At 50.3% G+C, this 24685-nt stretch overlaps 1 long non-coding RNA gene across 3 annotated transcripts; it reads right to left on the bottom strand.

Annotated features, from left to right (window-relative positions):
- Positions 1–16749: 16749 nt before the first annotated feature.
- Positions 16750–24608, bottom strand: LOC138844371 (uncharacterized). 3 transcript variants are annotated; one of them, XR_016216817.1, is made up of 5 exons: positions 24497–24608; positions 23533–23681; positions 22518–22622; positions 18457–18591; positions 16750–17051 (listed from the first exon to the last, which is right to left on the bottom strand). It is a non-coding gene; the product is annotated as an uncharacterized LOC138844371 (long non-coding RNA). The 3 variants fall into 3 exon arrangements; XR_016216818.1 differs by lacking the exon at positions 22518–22622; XR_001795643.3 differs by lacking the exons at positions 22518–22622; positions 23533–23681; positions 24497–24608 and having other exon boundaries at positions 18457–18904.
- Between the last annotated feature and the right edge of the window lie 77 nt (positions 24609–24685).

Here is a 24685-nt window from a genome sequence, read left to right as displayed (position 1 = left end):
GTGAATCAGTGGATGGAAGATTCTCTCTCTCTGCCTTTCAAATACAGAGTGGGGGGGCAATGCTGTGGTGTAGTGGGTAAAACCGCCACCTGCAGTACCAGCATCCTATGTGGGTGCCAGTTCGAGTCCCGGCTGCTCCACTTCCGATCCAGCTCTCTGCTATGGCCTGGGAAAGCAGTAGAAGATGGCTCAAGTCCTTGGGCCCCTGCACCTGTGTGGGAGACCTGGAAGAAGCTCCTGGCTCCTGGCTTTGGATCGGTGCTGCTCCAGCCGTTGCGGCCAACTGGGGAGTGAGCCAGTGGATGGAAGACCTCTCTCTCTCTGTCTCTCCTTCTCTCTGTGTGTAACTCTGACTTTCAAATAAATAAATAAATCTTAAAAAAATACAGAGTGGAAGAAAAATAAATAAATTCTAATATGCATTTATTACTCTATAATGATAATTTTATATGCTTTTGTTTGGAATTATTTTGTCATTTAATTAATTTCCTATGCAACTATGATTTCCCTCAAATCTTTCAATATGACAGACAAAATCAGAGAGTTGTTCAGTTTCTTGTTTCGATTCCTTGGCCCTTCCCCCTGCCTGTGCCCCTCTGCCGTGCTGTTCCCGGGCCCAGCTCCTTCCTTTAGCCCCTCATCCCCACTGCTCTGGGATTTTGCTGGGAACTGGCACCTGGCCTGGACCAGGCTGCTGGAGTCTCCTACTGCAGGTGGGTGGTCTCCATCAGAAAGCCCCCACTCCGAGGCCCGGGGATGCAGGGCCTCCTCGATTTTGCTCTTCTCAGCTCTGGGTTTGGGGCGCTGCAGCCTCTCCACTGGACTCTGGCCTTCTCACACAGGCGTTTGGTCTCTTGGTTGTTAAATCCAAATTTCTGTGAGGGATGAGAGATGGGACTTCCGGATGCACTCATGTGCTATGTCACTCCAAAGGGCTTTGGATTTTGATAGAAATGCCCAAGCAATCAATGGGGAAAAGAAGATCTTTTCAACAAATGATGCTGGAACAACTTGGGGTCCGTATGGAAGAAATACAGTCATTCATCGCTTAACGATGGGGTATGTTCTAAGAAATGCATGGTTAGATGACTTCATACTGTGACCTTGTTAGGTGCTTCTGCCGACTGAGACAGCTGTGATGTCACTGGGCAATACAGTCTTATGGGACCAGGTCATATATGCAACCTGTTGTTGATTGAATCTTGACCACTACCCCACACTACACACAAAATTAACTCAAGATGGATTATGGATGTAAATCTTAAAAGCTAAAATTATGAAATTTTAAAAAATATTTATTTTTTTATTTGAAAGGCAGAGTTACAGAGAGCGAGAGAGAGAGAGAGAGGGAGAGAGAGAGAGAGAGGTATGTATCTTCTATCCAGTGGTTCACTCCCCCAAATGGCTGCAATGGCTGGGGCTGAGCCAGGCCAAAGTCAGAAGCCTGGAACTCTATGCAGGTCTCCCATGTGGATGGCAGGGGCCCAAGGATTTGGGCCATCTTTCACTGCTTTCCCAGGCGCATTAGCTAGGAGCTGGATTGGAAGTGGAGCAGATGGGACTCAAACCGGTGTTCATGTGGGATGCTGGCATAGCTAAAAGTGGCTTAACCCACTGCACCACAACTCTAGCCCCTAAAATCGTGACATTTTAAGGTGAAAATACGTAATGTCCTTTAAAATATTTTAAGGGACCTGCACTGTAGCACAACAGGTTAAAGCCCTGGCCTGAAGCACTGGCATCCCATATGGGCGCCGGTTCTAGTCCTGGTTGCTCCTCTTTCAATCCAGCTCTCTGCTGTGCCCTGGGAAAGCAGTAGAAGATGTCCCAAGTCCTTGGGCCCCTACACCCACGTGGGAGACCCAGAAGAAACTCCTGGCTCCTGGCTTTGGATTGGCACAGCTCCAGCCGTTGCAGCCATCTGGGGAGTGAACCATCGGATGGAAGACCTCTCTCTCTGTCTCTACCTCTCTATGTAACTCTGTCTTTCAAATAAATAAAATAAATCTTTTAAAAAAAAGAGTGGATTCTTGATATAGAATCTATAAAAAATAAACTATTTTAAAATGCATTTCAAAATTAGCAATTAGCATACAGTAGTTGTACATATTTATGGGGTACAGCGTGACATTTCACTACATGTATATAATTTATAATGATCAGATAAAGGGTGATCAGTATATCTATCACTTTAGACATATGTCATTTCTTTGTGTTGGAAATATTCAGAATTCTCTACACTTGCAATTTTGAAATATTCAATCAGTTGTCATCCATAGTTCTCCTACTGGGCGATGGAACATGAGAAGTCATCCTCACCTCCAGCTGCACCCTGCACCTAACCACCCTCTCTCCATCTTTCCATCCCAAGTCTCCTGTCAGGCTCTGGTAACCACTATTCCATTCTCTAACTTTTTAGCTTCCACAAGTAGGGGCGAATATGGTGGTATTTGTTTTGCTGTGGCTGACTTACTTCATTTAACGTGTTCTCCAGTCCCAACCATGTTGCTGCAAGTGACAGAATTTTATTCTCTTTATCTATGCACCTGTCAGTAGACGCCTGGGTTGATTCCATATCCTGGCTATTGTGTATGAAATTACTATGTGAATGCATAGCTCCTTTTTTTAAAGGATTTATTTATTTATTTGAAAGTCAGAGTTACACAGAGAGGAGAGGCAGAGAGAGAGAGAGAGAGAGAGAGAGAGAGAGAGGTCTTCCATCCGCTGCTTCACTCCCCAGTTGGCTGTAATGGCCAGAGCTGCACAAATCCGAAACCAGGAGCCAGGAGCTTCATCTGGGTCTCCCACATGGGTACAGGGGCCCAAGCACTTGGGCCATCTTCCATTGCTTTCCCAGGCCACAGCAGAGAGCTGGATGGGAAGTGGAACATCTGGGTCTTGAACCTGCGCCCATATGGGATGCCGGCGCTTCAAGCCAGGGCTTTAACCCGCTGCGCCATAGCGCTGGCCCCATGCATAGCTCCTTGACATACTGATTTCAATTCCTTTGGATAGAGAATAGTGGAATTGCTAGAACATATGATAATTCTATTTCTGGGGTTTTTAAATCTACTGTATGAATGAAATATACATCTATTTATTTGGTTATTGTTTATAGCCCTTGTCTATATTCCTGTGGAATCACAGTCTTTTTTTTTTTTTTACTTGCTGAACTCTTTTTTTCCCAAGATTTATCTATTTGAAAGGCAGAAATACAGAGAGAGAGAGAGAGAGAGGGATCTTCCATCTGTTGATTCACTCTCTAAATGGCCTCAATAGCCAGGGATGAACCAGGCTGAAGCCAGGAGCTTCTTCTGGGTCAACCATGTGGGTGCAGGAGCCTAAGCAACTGGGCCATCTTCTGCTGCTTTCCCAGGTACATTAGCAGGGAGGATCAGAAGTGGAGCAGCTGGGCCACAAACTGGCGCCCATATGGGATGCCAGCACTGTAGACAGAGGCTTAACCTACTATACCACAGCACTGGCCCCTATTTCTAGCTTTTTGGGGAAGCTCCATACTGTTTCCTTAATGGCTGCTCATTACTTTATATTCTCACCAACAGTGTATGATACTTCGCCTTTCTCCACATCCTCATCAGCTTTTATTATTTTTATCTTCTTAAAATTATTTACTTATTTAGGCCGGCGCCACGGCTCACTAGGCTAATCCTCCGCCTTGCAGCGCCGGCACACCGGGTTCTAGTCCCGGTCAGGGTGCCAGATTCTGTCCCGGTTGCCCCTCTTCCAGGCCAGCTCTTTGCTGTGGCCCGGGAGTGCAGTGGAGGATGGCCCAGGTGCTTGGGCCCTGCACCCCATGGGAGACCAGGATAAGCACCTGGCTCCTGCCATCGGATCAGTGTAGCGCGCCGGCTGCGGCGGCCATTGGAGGGTGAACCAACGGTAAAGGAAGACCTTTCTCTCTGTCTCTCCCTCTCACTGTCCACTCTGCCTGTCAAAAAAAAAAATTATTTACTTATTTATTTACTTTGAAAGGTGGGGGTGGGTAGGGGCAGGGAGCGAGATCACCCATCTGCTGATTGACTCCCCAGAGGCAAACAACAGCCAGGGCTGGGGCAGTACTTGAGAGATCACCTGCTGCCTCCCAGGGTGCACACTGACAGGAAGCTGGGATCAGGAGTGGAGCCAGCACTGGAACCCAGGCACTCCAACACTGGGCGCAGGTGTTCCCAGCAGCACCATAACTGCCGTGCCAAGTGGCCGCCCTCTTTATTCTTTTGGCAGTGGCCCTTCTTACTGAGATGAGAGGACGCCTCACTGTGGTTTTGATTTGTATTCCTCTGGTGACTGGTGACAGCATTTTTTCATACACTGCTTGTCTGTTTTTATAGCCTCTTGAGATGTGTTTATTTAGGCCTTTTGCTTATTTTTTAAAAAAGAGTGTTTTTTATTTGAGAGAGAGAGAGAGAGCGTGCAAGCTTATATACTGGCTTACTCCCCAGCTGTCCACAATGGCCAGGTCTTAATCCAGATCTCCCACATGGGAACCCAATCATTGAGCCATTGCTGCTGCCTCCAGTGGTCAGCCTTACCAGCAAGCTGGAGTCGAGAGCTGGAGCAAGGAATCGGACCCATGTGCTCTGACAGGAGTCATCGGTGTCTTAACCACTGGGCCAAATGCCTGCCCCACTTACTCATTTTTAATCAGATTATTTTTTTTTTGCTTTTGAGTTTGAATTTTTTATGTATTATGGAAACTAATCCCTGTTGGAGGAAGAGTTTGTAAATATTTTCCTCCAGTCTGTGGAGTGTTTGCTGGATAGAACCTCTTTAGCTGGTATAATCCCATTGACCAATTTTTTGTTTTGTTTCCTGTGCCTTTGAGGTCACATTCAAAAAAACTTTGCCTAGCCAGGGGTGGGGAGCGTCCAGCCCACAGGCTGTGGAAGGCCTGCAGAACCGTCTGCCTGGCCCTGCCAAGGCAACCATAGGCAGTACTCAAAATTCAACACATCTGTAGTAGGCTAATTTTTAAGCTGATAATTTTCTATGGCCCATGAATGATGTGGAAAATATTACTATGTCCCTGAATCTATGTGAAATACCTGAAACATGTGTACCTTAAACAAAATTAAAATTAAAATAAAGTAAAAAAAAATTAAAAACATACACAAATGGTCCTCGGTAGAAAAACAGGCTTCCCAGCCCTGGAAGGCGAAAGTCCTGACGTGTTTGTCCTGCTTCTCCCAGCAGTTTCACAGTTTCAGGTCCTACAGTAAAATCTTTGATCTGCTGTGAGCTGGTTTTTGTACACGGTGAGAGAAAGGGGTCTAGTTTCTTGCTTCTGCATGGATACTTAGTTTTCCCAGCACCGTTTTTTGAAGAGACTTTCATTTTTCCAATATATGTTCTTGCTGCCTTTATTGAAAATTAGTGGACTATATATATGTGGGTTTATTTCTGCATTCTCTATTCTGTTCCCTTGCTCTGTGTGTCTTTTTTTAAGATTTGTTTATTTGGAGTTACAGAAAAAAAGGAGAAACAGAGAAAGAGAGAGATTTTCTATCCGCTGGTTCACTCTCACCGATGGCCACAACAGCGTGGCCCAGCTCTGGCCAAAGCCAGGATCCAGGAGCTTCCTCTTTATCTCTCACATGGGTGCAGGGGCCCAAGCACTTGGGCCATCCCCTGCTGCTTTCCCAGGTGCATTACCAGGGTGTGCACCAGCTCCCATATGTGACGCTGGCACTGCAGGCAGTGACTGACCCACTGTGCTATGGCATTAGTCCCCTCTGTATGTCTTTTTATGACAGTACCCTGCTCTTTTTTCTTTTCTAGGATTTATTTATTTGACAAGCAGAGTGACAGGGGGTGGAGAGGGAGGGAGGGGGAGAGAGAGAGAGAGAGAGAAATCTTCCATATGCTAGTTCATTTCCCAAATGGCTGCAACAGCCGGAGTTGGGCCAGGGCGAAGCCAGGAGTCTGAAACACCGTCTGGGTCTCTCATGCAGATGGCAGGGGCCCGAGCCCTTGGGCCATCATTCACTCCTCCCAGGATACATTAGCAGAAAGCAAGATTGTAAGCAGAGCAGCCAGGACTCAAACCAGCACTCTCCTGTGAGATGCTGGCATCTCAAGCGACAGTCGAATTCACTGTACAACAACACCTGCCCCGGTGCCTTGCTCTTTTGGATACTAAAGCTTTGTAGCATACTTTTAAATTTTAATTATTTTAAAAATTTATTTGAAAAGTAGTGGGAGAAAGACAGAGACAAAGAGATTTTCCATCTGCTGGTTCACTTTCCAAATGCCCACAACAGCTGGGGCTGGGCCAGGTGGTTGAAGCCCGGAAATTCAATCCAGGTCTCCCACATGAGTGGAAGGGACCCAGCCACTGGAGCCGTCACCTGCCACGTCCCAGGGTGCACATTAGCAGAAAGCTGGAATTGGAAGTGGAGCCAGGACCTGAGCCAGGCGGTCTGATCTGGGATGCGAGCAGCCGAGCAGCCTCTCATCTGCTGTGACTGGCCCTTGTAGTGCGCGCTGAAGGCCAGCGCTGTGCTGCTGCAGCTTTGTTCTTCTTGCTGGGGATTGCTTTGGTTATTTGCACCCTTTGTGGTGCCACACGAATTTTGGATTGCTTTTTTCTAGTTGTGGAAAACACAGAGTATCTTCACAACTTTAAGATAGGCAAGGAGGCCAGCGCCGCGGCTCACTAGGCTAATCCTCCGCCTTGCGGCGCCGGCACACCGGGTTCTAGTCCCAGTCAGGGCGCCGGATTCTGTCCCGGTTGCCCCTCTTCCAGGCCAGCTCTCTGCTGTGGCCCGGGAGTGCAGTGGAGGATGGCCCAAGTACTTGGGCCCTGCACCCCATGGGAGACCAGGATAAGTACCTGGCTCCTGCCATCGGATCAGCGCGGCCATTGGAGGGTAAACCAATGGCAAAGGAAGACCTTTCTCCCTGTCTCTCTCTCTCACTGTCCACTCTGCCTGTCCAAAAAAAAAAAAAAAAAGATAGGCAAGGAGCTGGTGCTGTGGTACACATGGTGGACTGGACCTCCGCCTGTGGCACTGGAATCCCATGTGGGCGCTGCTGCTCTTCCGATCCAGCTCTCTGCAATGGCCTGGGAAAGCAGTAGAAGATGGCCCAAGTGCTTGGGCCCCTGCACCGGCGTGGGAGACCCAGAAGAAGCTCCTGACTCCTGGCTTTGGATTGGCTTGGCGCCAGCCGTTGTAGTCATCTAGGGAGTGAGCTAGTGGATGGAAGACATTCCTCTCTGTCTCTCCCTCTCTCTGTAACTCTACCTGTCAAATAAATAAATAAAAAATTTCAAAAAGATAGGCAAATATTTCTTAAGCCATACAAAGCAATAACCATAAATGATAAATGATAAATGAAACATCGAAAACTTTTGCTCATAAAGGATATCAATAAGAAAATGAGTAAACCCAATAAGTAAATAAAACATTGATCTGACAAAGGATGAAGACATGCAGACTACATTAGAAATTCCTATAATGGGGGCCAGAGTTGTGGCGTAGCGGGTAAAGCCGCCGCGGGGCATGCCGGCATCCCACATGGCTGCAGTTCATGTCCCAGTTGCTCCATTTCCGATCCAGCTCCCTGCTAATGGCCTGGGAAAAACAGCAGAAGATGACTTAAGTGCTTGGGCACCTGCCACCCATGTGGGTGACCTTGAAGAAGCTCCTGGCTCCTGGCTTCGGCCTGGTACAGCCCTGGCCATTGCAGCCATTTGGGGAGTGAACAGCGAATGGAAGACTTCTCTCTCTGTCTCTCCTCTCTCTCTCTGACTTTCAAATAAATAAATAAATCTTTAAAAATTTCCTGTAATGTAGTAATAAAAAGAGAACCCAATGAATGAGCAATAAACACATGAAAATTACAAAACATATTTTTATTAAACTTTTGAAATTTTATTGTTTTTAATTTTTAATTAATTTATTTATTTGAAAGAATTACAGAGAAGGAGAGATCTTCCACCCGCAGGTTCACTCCCAAATGGCTGCAATGTTGGGCTGGCCCAGGCCAAAGCCAGGAGCCAGGAGCTTCTTCCAGATCTTCCATGTGGGTGCAGGGGACCAAAGACTTGGGCCATCCTCTGAGGCTTTCCCAGGTGCTTTGTCAGGGAGCTGGATCTAAAGTTGCATGTCCAGGACTTGAACCAGTACATGTGGAATGCTGGCATTGCAGGCCATGACTTAACCCACTGCGCTCCAAACTTAACCCAATGCTGGCTCCAAAACGCTTTTTTTATTATTTATTTATTGATTTTTTTGACAGGCAGAGTGGAAAGTGAGAGAGAGAGACAGAGAGAAAGGTCTTCCTTTACCGTTGGTTCACCCTCCAATGGCCGCCGCGGCCAGCGCACTGTGGCTGGCGCACTGCGCTGATCCGATGGCAGGAGCCAGGTACTTCTCCTGGTCTCCCATGGGGTGCAGGGCCCAAGTACCTGGGCCATCCTCCACTGCACTCCCGGGCCACAGCAGAGAGCTGGCCTGGAAGAGGGGCAACTGGAACAGAATCCGGTGCCCCGACCGGGACTAGAACCCGGTGTGCTGGCGCCGCAAGGCGGAGGATTAGCCTAGTGAGCCGCGGCGTCGGCCCCAAAACGCTTTTTTCCCCCTCCAAGGTTTACTTGATTATTTGATAGGAAGAGTCACATGCGCGCACACACACACAAAATCTTCCATCCACTGGTTCATTTCCAAAATGACTACAACAGCCATGCTGGACCAGGCCGAACCCAGAAGCCAAGAACTCCATCCAGGTCTCCCAAGTGGGTGGCAAGAACTCAAGCACTTCAGCCACCATCCATCGCTTCCCAGGCACTTTAGCAGGGAGCTGGAAGCAGAGCAGCCTGGTCTGGAACTAGCATTCAATATAGGATATGCGGGCATCCCAAGTGATGGCTTAACCCACCATTCCACAATGCCTGCCCCAGTGCACAACATCGGAAGCCAGCAGGAAAATTAAATTAGTGGCGTTTGATGCAGCAGTTAAGATGCTGCTTGGAGGGGCAGGTGCTGTCACTGAGCAGGTAAAACTGCCACCTGCACTGCCGGCATCCCATGTGGGCGCCTGTTCGAGTCCCGGCTACTCCACATCCTATCAATTCTCTAATATGGCCTGGGAAAGCAGTAGAAAATGGCCCAAGTCCTTGGGTCCCTGCATCCGTGTGGGAGACCCAAAAGAAGCTCCTGGCCCCTGGCTTCAGATCTACGCAGCTCCAGCCATTGCAGCCATTTGAGGAGTGAACCAGCGGATGGAAGATCTCTCTCTTTATCTCTCCTTCTCTCTAATTCTAATTAATTTCAAATAAATAAATAACTCTAACAAAAGAAAAAGAAAAAGATGCTGCTTGGATTATCTGCATCCCACATTGGAATAACAGGATTCTAATCCCACCTCTGCTCCAAAACCAGCTTCTTAACAATGTGCCTGCTGGGAGGCGGCATATGACGGCCCAAGCACTCAGGTCTCTGTCATTCACCTGGGAGCTGCTGCAGGCATTTGAAGGGTGAACGAGCAGATGGAAGATCTCTCTGGCTGGCTGTCTTTCTGTATTTACCTTTTAAATGAATTTTTAAAAATTAAAGTAATAAAATGCACATTAAAACCACATGCATTACCTTTCCATAATAACCCAAATAATTAAACTTCAAGCAACTGGTAATGCCAAATGTTAGTGGGGACAACACCTTGTTGGTGGGAATGAAATGCATTATCAATTTGAAACAATACATGGCTATTAAAACCAAGCATACCCTACCACCCAGCAGTTCTACTCCTAGTTATTTATTCAAGAGAAAAGAAAGCCCATGTTCACATCCAGACTTGAACACGGAATGTTCATGGCAATCTTCTGCATAATAACCAAACACTAGCTATCACTCAGGCGTCTATCACTAAAAGCAGGAGGGCCAGTGTTGTGGCTCAGCGGGCTGCTACCCACAATGCTGGCATCTCTGTGGGTGCTGGTTCAAGTCCCGGCTGCCTCACTTCGATCCACCTCTCTGCTAATGCACATGGGAAAGCAGTCCTTGGGCCTCTGCCACCCATGTGGGAGACCTGATGGAAGTCCTTGCTCCTGGCTTTGGCCTGGACCAGCGCTGGCTGTTACAGCCATTTAGGGGAATAAACCAGTGAATGGAAGAGCTCTATCTGTCTCTCATTCTGTCTCTGTAATTCTGCCTTTCAAGTAAATAAATGAATTAAGGAGAAGGAGGGGGAGGGGGAAGAAGAGGAGGAAGGGGAGGAGGAAAGGGGTGGAGGACAGAGTTGTAGCGTAGCAGGTAAAGCTGCTGCCTGTGATGCTGGCATCCCATATGGGCGCCAGTTCATATCTCATCTGCTCTACTTCCAATCCAGCTCCTTGCTAATGGCTTGGGAAAAGTAGTGGAAGACGGCCCAAGTGTTTGGGCCCCTGCCGCCCACATGGGAGACCCAGATGAAGCTTCTGGCTCCTGTCTTTGGCCTGGCCCAGCCCTGGCCATTATTGCTATCTGGGGAGTGAGCCAGCAGATGGATGATCTCTCTGTGTGTCTCTCTCTGTCTCTCTATAACTCTGACTTTCAAATAATTAAATAAGTACTTTAAAAAATAAAGGATGAACCAACTGTGATATATCTCTACAGTGAGATACTACTCAGCAATAAAAATTAACAAACTTTGGGGACATGCAACAACACTGGTGAATCTTAAAATATGTGAAATAAAAGAAGCCAGACTAAAAACTGGCAAAGTATTGGGGTCGGCGCTGTGGCATAGCAGGTAAAGCCGCCCTGCAGTGCCGGCATCCCATATGGACTCCAGTTCAGTCCCAGCTGCTCCTCTTCCAATCCAGCTCTCTGCTATGGCCTGGGAAAGCAGCAGAAGATGGCCCAAGTCCTTGGATCCCTGTACCCGCGTGGGAGACCCGGAGGAAGCTCCTGGCTTCGGATCAGTGCAGCTCCAGCCGTTGTGGCCATCTAAGGAGTACACTAGTGGATGGAAAATGCCTCTCTGTCTCTCTCTATGTAACTGTGACTTTCAAATAAAATAAATAAATCTTTAAAAGGAAAAAACTGGCACTTTGGCTTAGCAGGTTAAACCATTGTCGGTTGATGCTGGCATCCCATATCAGTGCCAGTTTGAGTTTCAGCAATTCCGCTTCTGATCCAGCATTCCTGCTGATGTGCCTGGGAAGACAGTAGAAGATGGCCCAAGTCCTTGGATCTCTACTACCCGTGTGGGAACCCAGGATGGATTTATGGCCATTTAAAGAGTGAACTAGTGTATGGAACATAGAGATCTCTTTCGCTCTTTCTCTCTCTCCCTCTCCCTCCCTCTCTTTAATTCTGCCTTTCAAATAAATAAAATAATAAGTCTTTTTTTTTTAAAAAAAAAAGGAAGCCAGACATAAAAATATATCCCAGATTAGCACATTTATAGGAATTCTAGAAAATCAGAACCAAGGCAGACATTTGACCCAGCAGCTGAGAGCCAGCATCCCACGTGAGAGTGCCTGGGTTCCACCCCTCCCTCTGGCTCTGGACTCCAGCTCCCTGCTAATGTGCACCTGGGAGGATGCTGTGGGGGTTCTGGTGGTTGGGTTCCTGCCGCTCCCTGCTGAGTTGAGTTCCAGCTCTCAGCTTCCTGGCCCAGGGAGGGGCCGCTGTGGGCATTTGAGTGGGAACTCTCTTCCTCTGTCTGCCTGCCTCTCAAATAAATAAATAAACTTCAAAAAATCAGAATGGTGGTTGTCCCTGAGGATAATGTTCTTTTTTTTTTTAATGTATATATATATACTTGAAAGTAAAAGTTACAGAGAAAGGGGGAAAGACACACACAGAGATCTCCCATCATGGTTCACTCCCCCAGATGGATGCGATGGCCAGGGTTCAGCCAGACTGAAGCTGGAAGCCAGGAGCTTTATCTGGGTCTCCCACATGGGTGGCAGGGGCCCAAGCACTTAGGCCATCTTCTGCTGCTTTTCCCAGGTGCATTAGCAGGGAGCTGGATGGAAAGTGGAGCATACAGGATATGAACCGGCGCCTGCATGGGATACCGGCAATGCGTTGAATGTGGCCGCTTCACCTGCTAAGCCACAATGCCGGCCCCGAGGCTTGTGGTAGACCTTGGTAGAAGATTGTGTACCATGCCACAACTGCAGAGCCAGCCAGGACTGGACCCCAGGTGGCCCAGCCCTGGAGGCCATGGTTTTCATCAGCAGCCCAGTTGCCCTGCTGAGGACACGGGGCTGTCGGTGTGGGTGAGATCATGATGGGAGATGAAGAGGGAGCGCACTGAGAGGCAGGAGGAAGACTCAGAGGGACTGTAAGGCTGACCTTCCTCAAGAGTTGATGTCAACATTGAGTCCTGCCAGGGTGCACCAGCATGGGGGTGGCGCCTTACCATTGTTCTTGGCACAGCCGAGCGCCTATGTGAGCCGGGCCATGGCAGCTCCACTGGCGCGGCTGGGAGGAAGCTGGCTAGTGGTATAATGAGGTAAGGAGGGATGGACAGTGCACGACTTTCCCAGGAAGCTTGGCTGCACAGGAGAGAGAGTGAGCGGGCAAGACAGTAATTAGAGGGCTGGAACTTCCTTGCAGAGGCTCAGCCCTGACCACAGCCGGCCCCATGCAGAGACGCTGGACTTCGCCCACCCACCAGGGCTGCTACTTGTCCTTCTGTGAGGTGAAGGTCTGTTGGCCACAGTTATCCTCGGCACAGCCTGAGGGCTCCATGCAGAGCTGAGATCAGCTGACCCCACCATTGCTCATTTCCTGCCGTCCTTGGCAGGCCTTGATGGGCGTCCACCCTTCTCCACTAAACCCAGTGCTTTCTCTTCCTAATTACTCTCGCCCTGCTCCCCACGCCCCTCCCTGCACGAAGCCTGGGGCCATGCTCAGCTCACACTGCCGCTGCCCTTCTGTGCGTGCCTGACACCTGGTTGTCCCCAGGACCTTCTTCCCTCAATGAGTTCACTTGCTTTCCTAAGTGCACATGCTGGTTGGCGATGGGAGCATGGGTGAGCAGCCTGCTCTGGGCTCTCCATATCCTACCATCGTTATGGCGGTGCGAGGCTCAGTTAGGGATGCATTTAGCAGCAAGTAACGGAAGACCTCACTGAAGTAGTGAGGAGTCCTGGAGCAGGTCCAGGAGTGGCTGCTTCGTCAAGGACCTGCCACCTGCTCACATGGACACTCTGTCCTCCAACTGCAACACGGCTACAGCTGTTCCAGCCCTCACAAGTGGAGATTGCACTGAAGAACAACAAAATCTTCCCTGGGAGCCCCCCGAGTCCTGCTGACTGGGACTGACCAGGACTGGGTCAGCAGGCACAGGGATGGAAACACAGTGATTGGCTGGACCCACAAGATTCAGTATGGGAGGGGCCACTGTACAAAATCCAGACTTTGCTAGCGAGGGGAAAGGGCTTGGCAGCTATGTTGGCATCCTCAGTGCTTGTCTTAAAGGTCAGATAAAATCTCTTTCACCTTGCATGAAGACGGAGGGTAACATAGCTTCAGGTGCCAGACTAATTGGATTCAATCTCACTTTGGCCTTGGACAAGTGACCTAAGTGAACTGTGCCACAGCTTCTTCATCTGTAAAAAGAGGGTCACTGGGGGCAAGTGGGATAGCAATTCACATGCCGTTTGGAGGGGCCAGCGCTGTGGCGAAGTAGGTTAAGCCTCCACCTGCAGCACCAGCATCCCATATGGGCTCTGATTTGAGTCTAGGCTCTCCACTTCCAATCCAGCTCTCTGCTAATGCACCTGGGAAAGCAGCAGAAGATGGCCCAAGTGCTTGGGCCCCTGCACCCGCGTGGGAGACCTGAAAGACGCTCCTGGCTTCGGATCTGCCCAGTTCTGGCCATTGCGGCCATCTGAGGAGTGAACCAGCAGATGGAAGACCTTTCTCTCTCTCTCTCTCTCTCTCTCTCTCTCTCTCTCTCTCTCTCCCTCCCTCCCTCTCTTCCTCTCTCTGGCTGTAACTCTGCCTCTCAAATAAATAAGTAAATCTTTAAAAAATGATGCCATTTGGAATTCACACATCCTACATCACAGTGCCTGGTTTGAGTCCCAGCTCCTCTGCTTCTGATCCACCTTCCTGCTAATGTGCAACCTGCGAGGCAGCAGATGGTGATCCAAGCATTGGTTCCCTGCCACCCACTTGAGAGCTCTGGATTGAATTCTGGGCTTCTGGCTTCATTCTGGCCCAGCCCTGGCTGTTGCGGGCATTTGGGGAGTAATCAAAGGATGCAAGATTTCTCTTTGTCTGTTTCTCTGTCTCTGCCTGTCAAGCAAAATGAAAATAAAAATTTTTAAATGAGAGCTATCAGCACTGTCCAGTAGAATTTTCTGTGATGATGGAATGTCCCATATCTGGGCAATTATGATAGCCACTAGCCATAGGTGGTTACTGAGCATTTGAAGTGAAGTTAGTGCATCTGAGGAATTAACTTTCAAAATTTAAATCATCACATATTGTGGTTACTGCATGTCACAAACAGTTCTAACTCATAGTATTTTTTTAAAAGATGTATTTATTTATTTATTTGAAAGGTACAGTTACAGAGAGGCAGAGGCAGAGAGAGAAAAAAAGAGAGCGAGCGGTCTTCCATCTGCTGGATCACGCCCCAGATGGCCACAACAACTGGAGCTGCAATGACCTGAAGCCAGGAGCCAGGAGTTTCTTCCGGGTCTCCCACACAGGTAAAAGGCCCCAAGAACTTGGGCCATCTTCTACTGCTTTACCAGGCCATAGCAGAGTTTACTTATTAATTTATTTTTGAAAGGCAGAGTAACAGAGAGAGAAAGAGGTATCTTCATTCCACTCTCCAAATGCTCACAACAGCCAGGGCTAGGCAGGGTCGAAGCCAGGAGTCTGGAACTCCATTTGGGTCTCCCTCATGGGTGGCAGGGGCCCAAGGACTTGGGCCATCCCTGCTGCCTTCGCAGGCACTTTATTAGGGAGCTGGATGAGAAGTGGAACAGCCTGGGGCACCCAAGATGTGGGACACCAGTGTCACAAGCAGCGGCTTAACCCACTGCGCCACCGTGTGGCCCCCTCCTTGGCTACTCTTGTGTGCACCCTGCACTCACTGGGACTGCAGCTCTGATTACCTTGTTAACAAGTCTGACGCCATCCCTCCACTGTGCTTAGGGACAGGCATTCAACTAATGTTTGTTGAATTAGCTGGGCAACTAGGAGGGAGGAGTAGCTTTGTCTGCTTGGCTTTTTGTTTTTTTAAAGATTTATTTTATTTATTTGAATGACAGAGTTACAGAGAAAGGAAGACACACATACACACACAGACAGAGAGAAAGAGAGAGAGAGAAAGAGAGAGAGAGAGGTTTTCTACCCGCTGGTTCACTCCCTAAATGGCTGCAACAGCCAGGGCTGGGCTAATCCAAAGCCAGGAGCCAGGAGCTTCTGGGTCTCCCTCGTGGGTGCAGGGGCCCAAGGACTTGGGCCATCCTCTGCTGCTTTCTCAGGCACACTAGCAGGGAGCAGGATCAGAAATGAAGCAGCTGGGACATGAATTGTTGCCTATATGGGATGCTTGCACTGCAGGCCAGGGCTTTAACCTACCGCAACACAGAGCCGTCCCCTGCTAGTCTTTTAAAAGAATGTGTTTACTTACTTGAAAGGCACAGTGACAGAGATAGAGGGAGAGACAGAAAGAGAAAGAGCTCGTCCCCTTTGCCCACTCACTCCCCAAATGGCCACAATGGCTGGGGCTGGGCCAGGAGTCAGAAAATCTAGTCGGGTCTCCCATGTGGGTGCAGGGGCCCAAACGCTTGAGCCATCCTCTGCTACTTTCTCAGGTGCATTGGCAGGGAGCTGGATCAGAAGCAGAGCAGCTGGGACTTGAGCTGGTGCTCTAACATGGGACGTGGGCTCTGCAGGCAGCGGCTTAACCCACTGCGCCACAACGTGCAGTGCCCTGCACAGCAGTGTCTCCAGGGTGAAGAGGGGACAGCGCACAATGAATAAACAAAGAGGACAAGGGAGCGAGAAGCTGGGGGGCCAGAGGAAAGCCCTTCCGAGAGCGAAGAAGGAACCTCTCTTCGCCATGCCCTGTGGCTTTTATTCTCTGCAGATACCACTACATCTGGGGCCAGTGCTGTGGCGCAGCGGGTAAAGCCACCGCCTGCAGTGCTGCATCCTATATGGACACTGGTTCAAGTCCTGGCTGCTCCACTTCCAATCCAGCCCTCTACTATAGCCTGGGGAAGCAGTAGAAGATGACCCAAGTCCTTGGGCCCCTGCACCCGCATGGGAGACCTGGAAGAAGCTCCTGGTTCCTGGCTTCGGATCGGCCCAGCTCTGGCCCTTGCAGCCATCTGGGGAGTGAACCAGTGGATGGAAGACCTGTCTCTGCCTCTGCCTCTCTAGAATTCTGCCTTCAGCACAGTTTCACCCTCGGGGTGGCATGGATCAGGCTCACCCCCGAGGAGGGGAAGGAGGAACCTCCTGTGGGATAAACAGATCCTTTTCCGTTTCCTGCAATGTAACATCCCAGGTCTAGGGCACAAGAGGACTGTTCCCTGCATCCTTGGCCTTCCAAGGAATGCCGGCACACTCTTCCTGTCTCTCTTCTCAAGAGATCGCCAAGATGGCATCCGGGGGTCCCCAGCATCTCCCCCTTTTTGTTTTCTTATTAGATCAGAGTAAAGTAGCTGGAGTTGAGGTTTTTGTGTCTTTTGTGTAGTTAACCCTCACGTTGGCAGACAACACATAAAAGAACAACCATAATTAATAAGACAAGAAACGCAGCACATGTAAGTGAAAAATGAGTATTGATCCACGTAAGGAAAAGGCGTTTTGTATCTTGCCACGGTTCTGTAGTGGAAGCGTCGTGATGAGCACTTTGAAGGTATCAGATTTGTTGTTGTCAGCGACTGATGTCAAGAGATGTGAATAACATCCGAGACATACGGTGGAAAAGGCCTAATGACAACGTATTTGGGACTTTTTATTTCTACAGTATGTATCTGATCTCCAAGCCACATGACTGTATCTTTCAGCTGCTGCAGCTCTGTGTCACCCGGTTCACCCAGCCTCTTCCGTGCTTGTAACGTCCTGGTGACAAGAAGATGAAATAATTTATGAATGGAGAAGTCGGAATCGCTTGGTCATGAGTACGGTGCTGGTGGAGACAGGGGTAACAGCAGCCGCTAAGCTGACAAGATCAGCTATAAAAGGCCAAGACATCGAAACCAGGGGCATTTTGGACCGCAGTGGGGGTGGCTTTATGGATGCCAGGAATCTTTTTTGGTGCCTGTCGGCAGTCTGCGGAAGTGGCTTGTCTTGCCGCAATTAAAGCAGGCCTTTTGGGGTTGGGCCATAGCGGCAGCAAAGCTTGGGCCTGGTGAGTGCTACTGCCCACATCTCGACAGGCACCAATCATTTCAGCGATTGTCCCGCTTCTTCTTGAGCGTGTCGTCGCCGTTTGGCAGTCTGTGTTAGCATTCTCATGAACTAACTGCCTTCAGATTGGGCAGGTGCCCAATCTGACTGTCGATCTGTCTCATTAATCGACCCCTGCAATCTGTAAAAGGCTCATGAGGTCCCTGTAAGCAATTGGTTAAACTCCCAGGCAAGTCTCCTTTCCCTGGGATTCCCGTCCAAGCGTGGCCAGCACGCTGTAGGATTAGGTCATCCACACTGGCGGGCACGGTGCACTGAGCGGCAAGATCCGAATAACTGCCTTGTGCGGCGAGCACAGCAGAGGTAATGCTAACATTCTGCCTCTGATTAGCTGGAGCTCGCGTCTGAGCCTGTTCATAATATTCTGATTTCCAAATCGAATAATCCCCTCCGTCTAAACAACCTCATGCTAAAGTCATCCAATCAACAGGAGCAAGCTAGGTCCCAGACACCATCACCACTAAGGACAGAGGAACAGCAGCCTTGGCTCCATTTTGAGCAATGCTAGCCCGTATTGCCTTGAGAACCTTATAATCAAAAGTGAAACGGTTTCTATGAATTGACTAGGATTATTTGGATCTGGGCGCTCAGTGACTGGAAAGGCCGACCTGGCCTCTGCATCCATACGCTGCAGTCTTTCTCTGCCTTTTGTACGGGGGTCTCCACGAGGGAGCCTGGTGCACTGGGCAGCTGGTGAGGCGGTGGCGGCGGCAGAGGCCGGTCATCATTTGCAGTAGCCGGGCAGGTTGGTTTAGCGTCTCTGCATGGGTGTCGGGACGAGCCTGAGACCGGACCACAGAGCGAAGGAGGCTCGAGGCAACTGTACCCCTTCCCTGTGGCCCTTTTTAATGTCTCCCCCACTTTGTCTCCCTCTTGGAGGTCTAAAGCTCCCTGCTTTGGAAGCCATGGATTGTACTCTACAACTACCGAGAAGTCTTTTCTAACACCCAATCTCTTCACCTTTCAGAAGTTGTTTCAAAACCTTCCGACACTGTATTTTTGCTGCACTAATGTCCTGCTCCACGACTACTCTGGCTAAAGCGAAAGCAGGACTCACAGTCGCGGCTCCAGACGCTCTGGCTCCAGACGCTCTGCGCTCCCGCTGCCGCCTGCTCCGATGTATTTTCACTTCTGCTAACTCCGCGAGCCTTCCTCTCCAGGTTCTAGGTAAGCGGGCGCCGCTTGCCTAGATCTGCACAGGGTGAAGATGGGACAGCGTGCAACGAATAAACACAAAGAGAACAAGTGAGCGTTCAGAAGCTGGGGCGCCAGAGGGAAGCCCTTCCGCCAGCAGAGAAGGAAGCTCTCTCCGCCCTGTCCTGCGGCTTCTATTTCCTGCAAATAACACCCCGACCACTCTCGCTGAGTCAGTGAGAGTCTATCTGCCTGCATCAGCACAATTTCGCCCTCGGGGCGGCATGCAGCAGGCTCTCTCCCAAGGAGGGAAAGGAGAAACATCCTGTGCCATAAACAGATCCTTGTCCATTTCCTGGAACGCAGCGTCCAAGGCCTCTGTGGCGTGAGCCTTCCCACGACCTAGGGCACAGAGGACCATTCCCTGCATCCTTGGCCTTCCACAGAATGCAGGCACGCTGTTCCTGTCTCTCTCCTCAAGCGATCGCCCAGATGGCGCCCCCGTGGTCCCCAGCAACACCACCAGCTCCTGCTTGTTTGATGTTTCTTTTCCGCAGCTGAGAGGAAGCGAGCGGGCTTATACACTGGGGGTATAGAGCTGTAGTGATCCCGAGCATGAGGCTGGGGATTGCCGGTCGAGGGACTCTAAGGAAGGGACCCAGTGCCTGAGGAGGGTTGGAAGGGAGGCTCCATGGGCACTGTGGAGGAGTCTGCCTTGAGCAGGGGCGGGAGCTGCACAACACCATCTCCTCTGAGTCAGCAGGTGCAGATGTGTGTGTGTGTGTGTGTGTGTTTGGGACAGAGCAGCAGGAACTTCAGGGAACTTCCTACAGATGGTCTCTGGTTCCTCTACTCTAACTGATGAGTTGGTATCAAGGTGCATTGCAGTTTGTTTGTTTGTTTGTTTGTTTGTTTTTTGACAGGCAGAGTTAGACAGTGAGAGAGAGAGAGAGAGAGAGAGAAAGCTCTTTCTTTTTCTGTTGGTTCACCCCCCAAATGGCCGCTACCATTAGTATGCTGTAGCCCACGCACTGCGGCTTGCGCCCTGTGCCAATCCAAAGCCAGGAGCCAGGTGCTTCTCCTGGTCTCCCATGCGGGTGCAGGGCCCAAGGACCTGGGCCATCCTCCACTAAGAGGAGCAACCGGGACAGAACCGGTGTCCCAACCGGGACTAGAACCCGGAGTGCCGGTGCTGCAGTTGGAGGATTAGCCAAGTGAGCCGCGGCGCCGACCATTGCAGTTTGGCAGGAACTGTGAAGGCCTGGGAGATGGGGGGGGGGGTCGTCGGCAGCTCCGACACTTCTGTGACCCCTTTCTCCCATCCTTCAATCCTCCACAAATCCCAGATCACTAACCAGCACCCAGAACTGTCTTGCTGGCAGCAGCAGTCACTCCATCAATAAGCCTAGTCCTGGGGCTGGTGCTGTGGCATTGTGGGTAAAGTCACTGCCTGCAGGGCTGGCATCCCATATGGGCTGGTTTGAGTCCTGGCTATATAGTTCCCATCCAACCTCCTGCTAGTGCGCCTGGGAAAGCAGTGGAAGATGGCTCAGATCTTTGGGTCCCTGCATCCACATGGGAGACCCAGAGGAGCTTCTGGCTTCTGACTATTGTCTGGCTATTGCAGCCATTTGGGGAATGAACCAGCAGATGGAAGATCTCTATATATAACTCTGTCTTCCAAATAAAATTTAAATATATACACACACACAACCTAGTGTGTAAAACACACAGCCCAGTGGCCAGGACAGAGAAAGCAGTTGGTAAGAGGCAGCCCTGGGGCCAGCGCTGTGGCATAGTGGGTAAAGCTACCACCTGCAGTGCTGGTATCCCATATGGTATTCAGTTTGAGGCCTGGCTGCTTCACTTCTGATCCAGCTCTCTGCTATGGCCTGGGAAAGCAGTAGGAGGTGGCCCAAGTCTTTGGGCCCCTGCACCCACATGGAAGACCCAGAAGAAGCTCCTGGCTCCTGGCCGTGGCCTGGCTCAGCCCTGGCTATTGTGGCCATTTGGAGAGTAAACCAGCAGATGGAAGATATCTTTCTCCCCTGGCTTCTCTTTAACTTTGCCTTTAATAAATAAATATTTTTAAAAAATAAAAAAGGGGCCGGCGCTGTGGAGCAGTGGCTTAAAGCCCTGGCCTGAAGCGCCAGCATCCTACATGGGTGCCAGTTCTAATCTGGCTGCTCCTCTTCCCATCCAGCTCTCTGCTATGGCCTGGGAAAGCAGTAGAAGATGGCCCAAGTCCTTGGGCCCTTGTACCCACGTGGGAGACCTGGAAGAAGCTCCTGGCTCCTGACTTCAGATCGATGCAGCTCTGGACACTGCAGCCATCTGGGGAGTGAACCAGCAGATGGAAGACCTCTCCCTCTGTCTCTACCTCTCTCTGTAACTACGTCTTTCAAATAAATAAAATAAATCTTTAAAAAATAAAAATTAAAAATAAAGAGAGGCAACCCTTGTTATACTGACACGCAAGAAAGCATGGTGCCTTTGCTGTTGAAGAGCAGTGTGCACGCACAGTGTGATGGGAGTTTCTGCCCTCCTGCAGCTTGTGTTATGGGGAAGGAAAGTGCACTCCTGCAATGAGTAAAAGGCTATGCAGAGTGATACGTGATGCCCACCAACATCCAAATAATACTTTTAAAAAATATATTTATTTACTTGATAGGGAGAGTTACAGACAGAGGGAGAGACAGAGAGAAAGGTCTTCCATCTGCTGGTTCACTCTCCAAACGGCCACTGGGTCGATCCAAAGCCAGGGACCAGGAGCTTCCTCTGGGTCTTCCCACATGGTGCAGCAGCCCAAGCACTTGGTCCATCTTCTACTGCTTCTGCAGGCCATCAGCAGGGAGCTGAATCAGAAGAGGAGCATCCCGGACTCGAACCAGCACCCATGTGAGATGCTGGTACCGTAGGTGGATGCCTAACCTACTATACCACAACACCAGCCCCATAGTGCTTTTTTTTTTTTAACCATAACCTGTACAGAGGGTAAGTTTTACATCATTACTGAGAATTCGGATACATACAAAGGTACTTTAAGAAGTTTGTGAAAAATGAAATTAAAACATAAGTTTATTTTGTTGCAGAAATATTGAAACCTGCATATAAAAGGTGTTTAAAAAGCTCAATAGGCTAATCCTCCACCTGCGGCGCCAGCACACTGGGTTCTAGTCCTGGTCAGGGCGCCGGATTCTGTCCCGGTTGCCCCTCTTCCAGGCCAGCTCTCTGCTGTGGCCCGGGAGTGCAGTGGAGGATGGCCCAAGTGCTTGGGCCCTGCACCCGCGTGGGAGACCAGGAGAAGCACCTGGCTCCTGCCTTCGGGTTAGCGCGGTGCACCGGTCACAGCGTGCCGGCCGCGGCGGCCATTGGAGGGTGAACCAACGGCAAAGGAAGACCTTTCTCTCTGTCTCTCTCTCTCACTGTCTACTCTGCCTGTCAAATAAATAAATAAATAAATAAAGCTCTCCTTGTTCTTTCCCTAAATAAATCCCATTATGAAAGAACTATGCATGAATTTCTCTTTTTTAATATTTAATGTTTACTTATTTGAAAGACAGAGTGACAGAGAAGAAGAGACAGAGAAAGAAACAGATCTTCCATCTGCGGATTCAACTTCAGATGGCAGCAACAGCGAGGGCTGGGCCAGGCAGAAGCCAGGAGCCAGGAATTCCATTCAGGTCTCCCACGTGGGAGGCAGTGCCCCAAGCACTTGGGCCATCTTCCGCTGCTTTCCCAGGTGCATTAGCAGGGAGCTGGATCAGAAGCAGAGCAGCCAGAACCCAAACCAGTGCTCTGGTATGGGATACTGGTGAAGCAAATGGTAGCTGTACCTGCTGCACCAAAATGCCAGCCCCCAATGCATGAATTTCAAAAATTTTTACACCAAAATAAAACTTATCATTTAATTCCCTTTTCATGAACTGTTTGATGTACCCTTGTATATATGACTGAAACAAAAATTTATTAAACATTACTTACCCTTACTTTGCATGATGCCTTTGATCTATGCTGTTGTTAAGAAGTGATGGTTAAGCATGTGAGCCTCAATCCCATATGACTGCTATCCTTACAAAAGGGGGGACTCTGGAGACAGACATGTGCAGGAGAACACGTGAACGTGGAGACAGCCATGGAGAGGGGCCTGGACAGATTCTGCCCACACAGCCCTCAGAAGGAACCAACCCTGCCAACACCTCGATCTTTGCTTTTAATTCTTGTTTATTTGAGAGGGAGGGAGAGAGCCCCTATCCTCTGGTTCACTCACCCAAATGTCCACAACAGCTAGAGTTGGGCCAAACGGAAGCTGGGAATAGGGAATTCAGTTCGGGTCTCCTACCCAAGTGGCAGTTAACTCAGTGACTTGGGCCATCACAGCTGCCTTCCAGAAAGCTGGAATCAGGAGCCAGGAATCGAACCCCGGTACTGTGATGAAAAGGGGTGGGAGCGTCTTAACTGCCAGGCCAAATGCCTGCCCTAGCGTTTCTGTTGTCAGAGTCACCCAGCATGAGGTGTCCATCGTAGCAGCCTGAGCTGACTGATACTCATCAAACTGCTTTCAGGGCTCACTGCTGGGTTGAGACCTGCAGTTCAGAGGCCACACAGTTCTTTCCCCCTGTGCTTTCTCTCATGCACTCTTCATAGCCACTCAGCGGACCGGGAGGGCCTAGAGGCGGGTCAGGCGAGGAAGCTGCTTACTCTCCGGTTCATGCAAGTCCCGCAGACTCTGCAAGTGCACAGCCTGAAGATGAGCACCTCCTAAAATTAAGCACCCCAGGCACCTCCCCATAGGCACCTCCGCTACGGAATTTGGCCTAACGATTGTACCCACTTGGGGAGTTGACACATGGTTATAAAGATCATAGGTGGAGCCAGACCCAAGCCAGATTTGCCTCTACATCCTTGACTCTTTCCATGACAACCGGTGTTCCCACTGGGGCAATCAGTTAGAAAGGAAGACAATAAATATGATTTTCCTGTTAGTCTTTCTCCTTACCTTTCTACTCCCTAAGAGATCCAAGGGGAGAGACTGTGTCTGCTGTTTCCCCTTCTCCATCCCAATTGGACTCTCCCATGGCCAAGCCCAGCTTCAGCTACCGTCTGGGATAGCTGCAGGCACAGTGTGTGGGACTGGGGGGGAGGCACCTACAAAGTGCACAGAGGTGAGCACACACATGCTAGCGCTGCTGGGTACACAAGCCCAAGGACAGACCCCCCTGCTCTCCCTGTTGCATTCACTGCCGGGCAATGGGCACATAAATGCACACTCACACTCTGCTGTGCTGTGCGGCAGTAGGTAACGCCACCCCCAAACATATCCCCTCGGGTAGGATGGAGAGCCCCGCGCTGCCCCCTCCCTTCCAACGCCTATTCAGGACCATAAAGCAGCACCCGAGGTCTGCTCTGTTAGAATAGGTGTTGGATGCTTGAACCCCTCACAGGAATCACGTTTCTAACAAGCTTTTGGGGGAAGACTGTTAGGGGTTCAATTTTACAGATGGCAGAAGTGAATCACCCGAGCACATTTCTCAGGGCTGTGCGGTCACGGCCAGTGGCAGACTCGGAACCCAGGCGGTCCTTGCCCACAGTCCAGCGCCTAAGCTGCCGTCCTGTGCCCTCTGCGGCCCCGCTGTCGCCACCCTCCGCCCCCACCCCCACGTGCCCTCACGCTCTGCCTCTCTGGTTCACAGAGGAGGGAAGAGAGGCGTCAGGGACTGGCCACCAGTGTAGGCACCAGGGGGCAGCACAGGCCTAGCTTTGGCTCCTGGGCCCAGCCCTGGTAAAGCAGAGGGGAGCAGAAGCCTCCTGTACCCACCCCCACCCCACCCTCGACTCCGTCCCCTACTCCCCGCCCTGTGCCTTTGACACAACTCTTTCCACACATCCCCACTCGCAAGGCCTCCCCGGGTCCCTTGGTCTTCTCTAGCTTCTGCCCCAGCAAAAATTGCAAAAATATCCACCGGCTGTGTTGACGCGGAAGCTGAGCGGGCCGTGTGGGCGCGCGCGCGCTCGTGGGCGCGCGCGCTCGCGGTTGGGATTGCAAGGGGCACGGCGTGCAAACGTGTGCGAGCCAGAGTGCGCGCGCGCGCGGTGATGTGGACGGGGAACTTGTGCATCTGTGTTTGTTTCTGGGTGTGTCTCCGTGTTTA

Source organism: Oryctolagus cuniculus, chromosome 11, assembly GCF_051225735.1.
Source record: "Oryctolagus cuniculus isolate XC-2025 breed Fujian yellow rabbit chromosome 11, ASM5122573v1, whole genome shotgun sequence".
Classification (NCBI taxonomy): domain Eukaryota; kingdom Metazoa; phylum Chordata; class Mammalia; order Lagomorpha; family Leporidae; genus Oryctolagus; species Oryctolagus cuniculus.
Note: the sequence above shows the minus strand (reverse complement) of the source record. Positions and strands in the feature narration are given on the sequence as shown.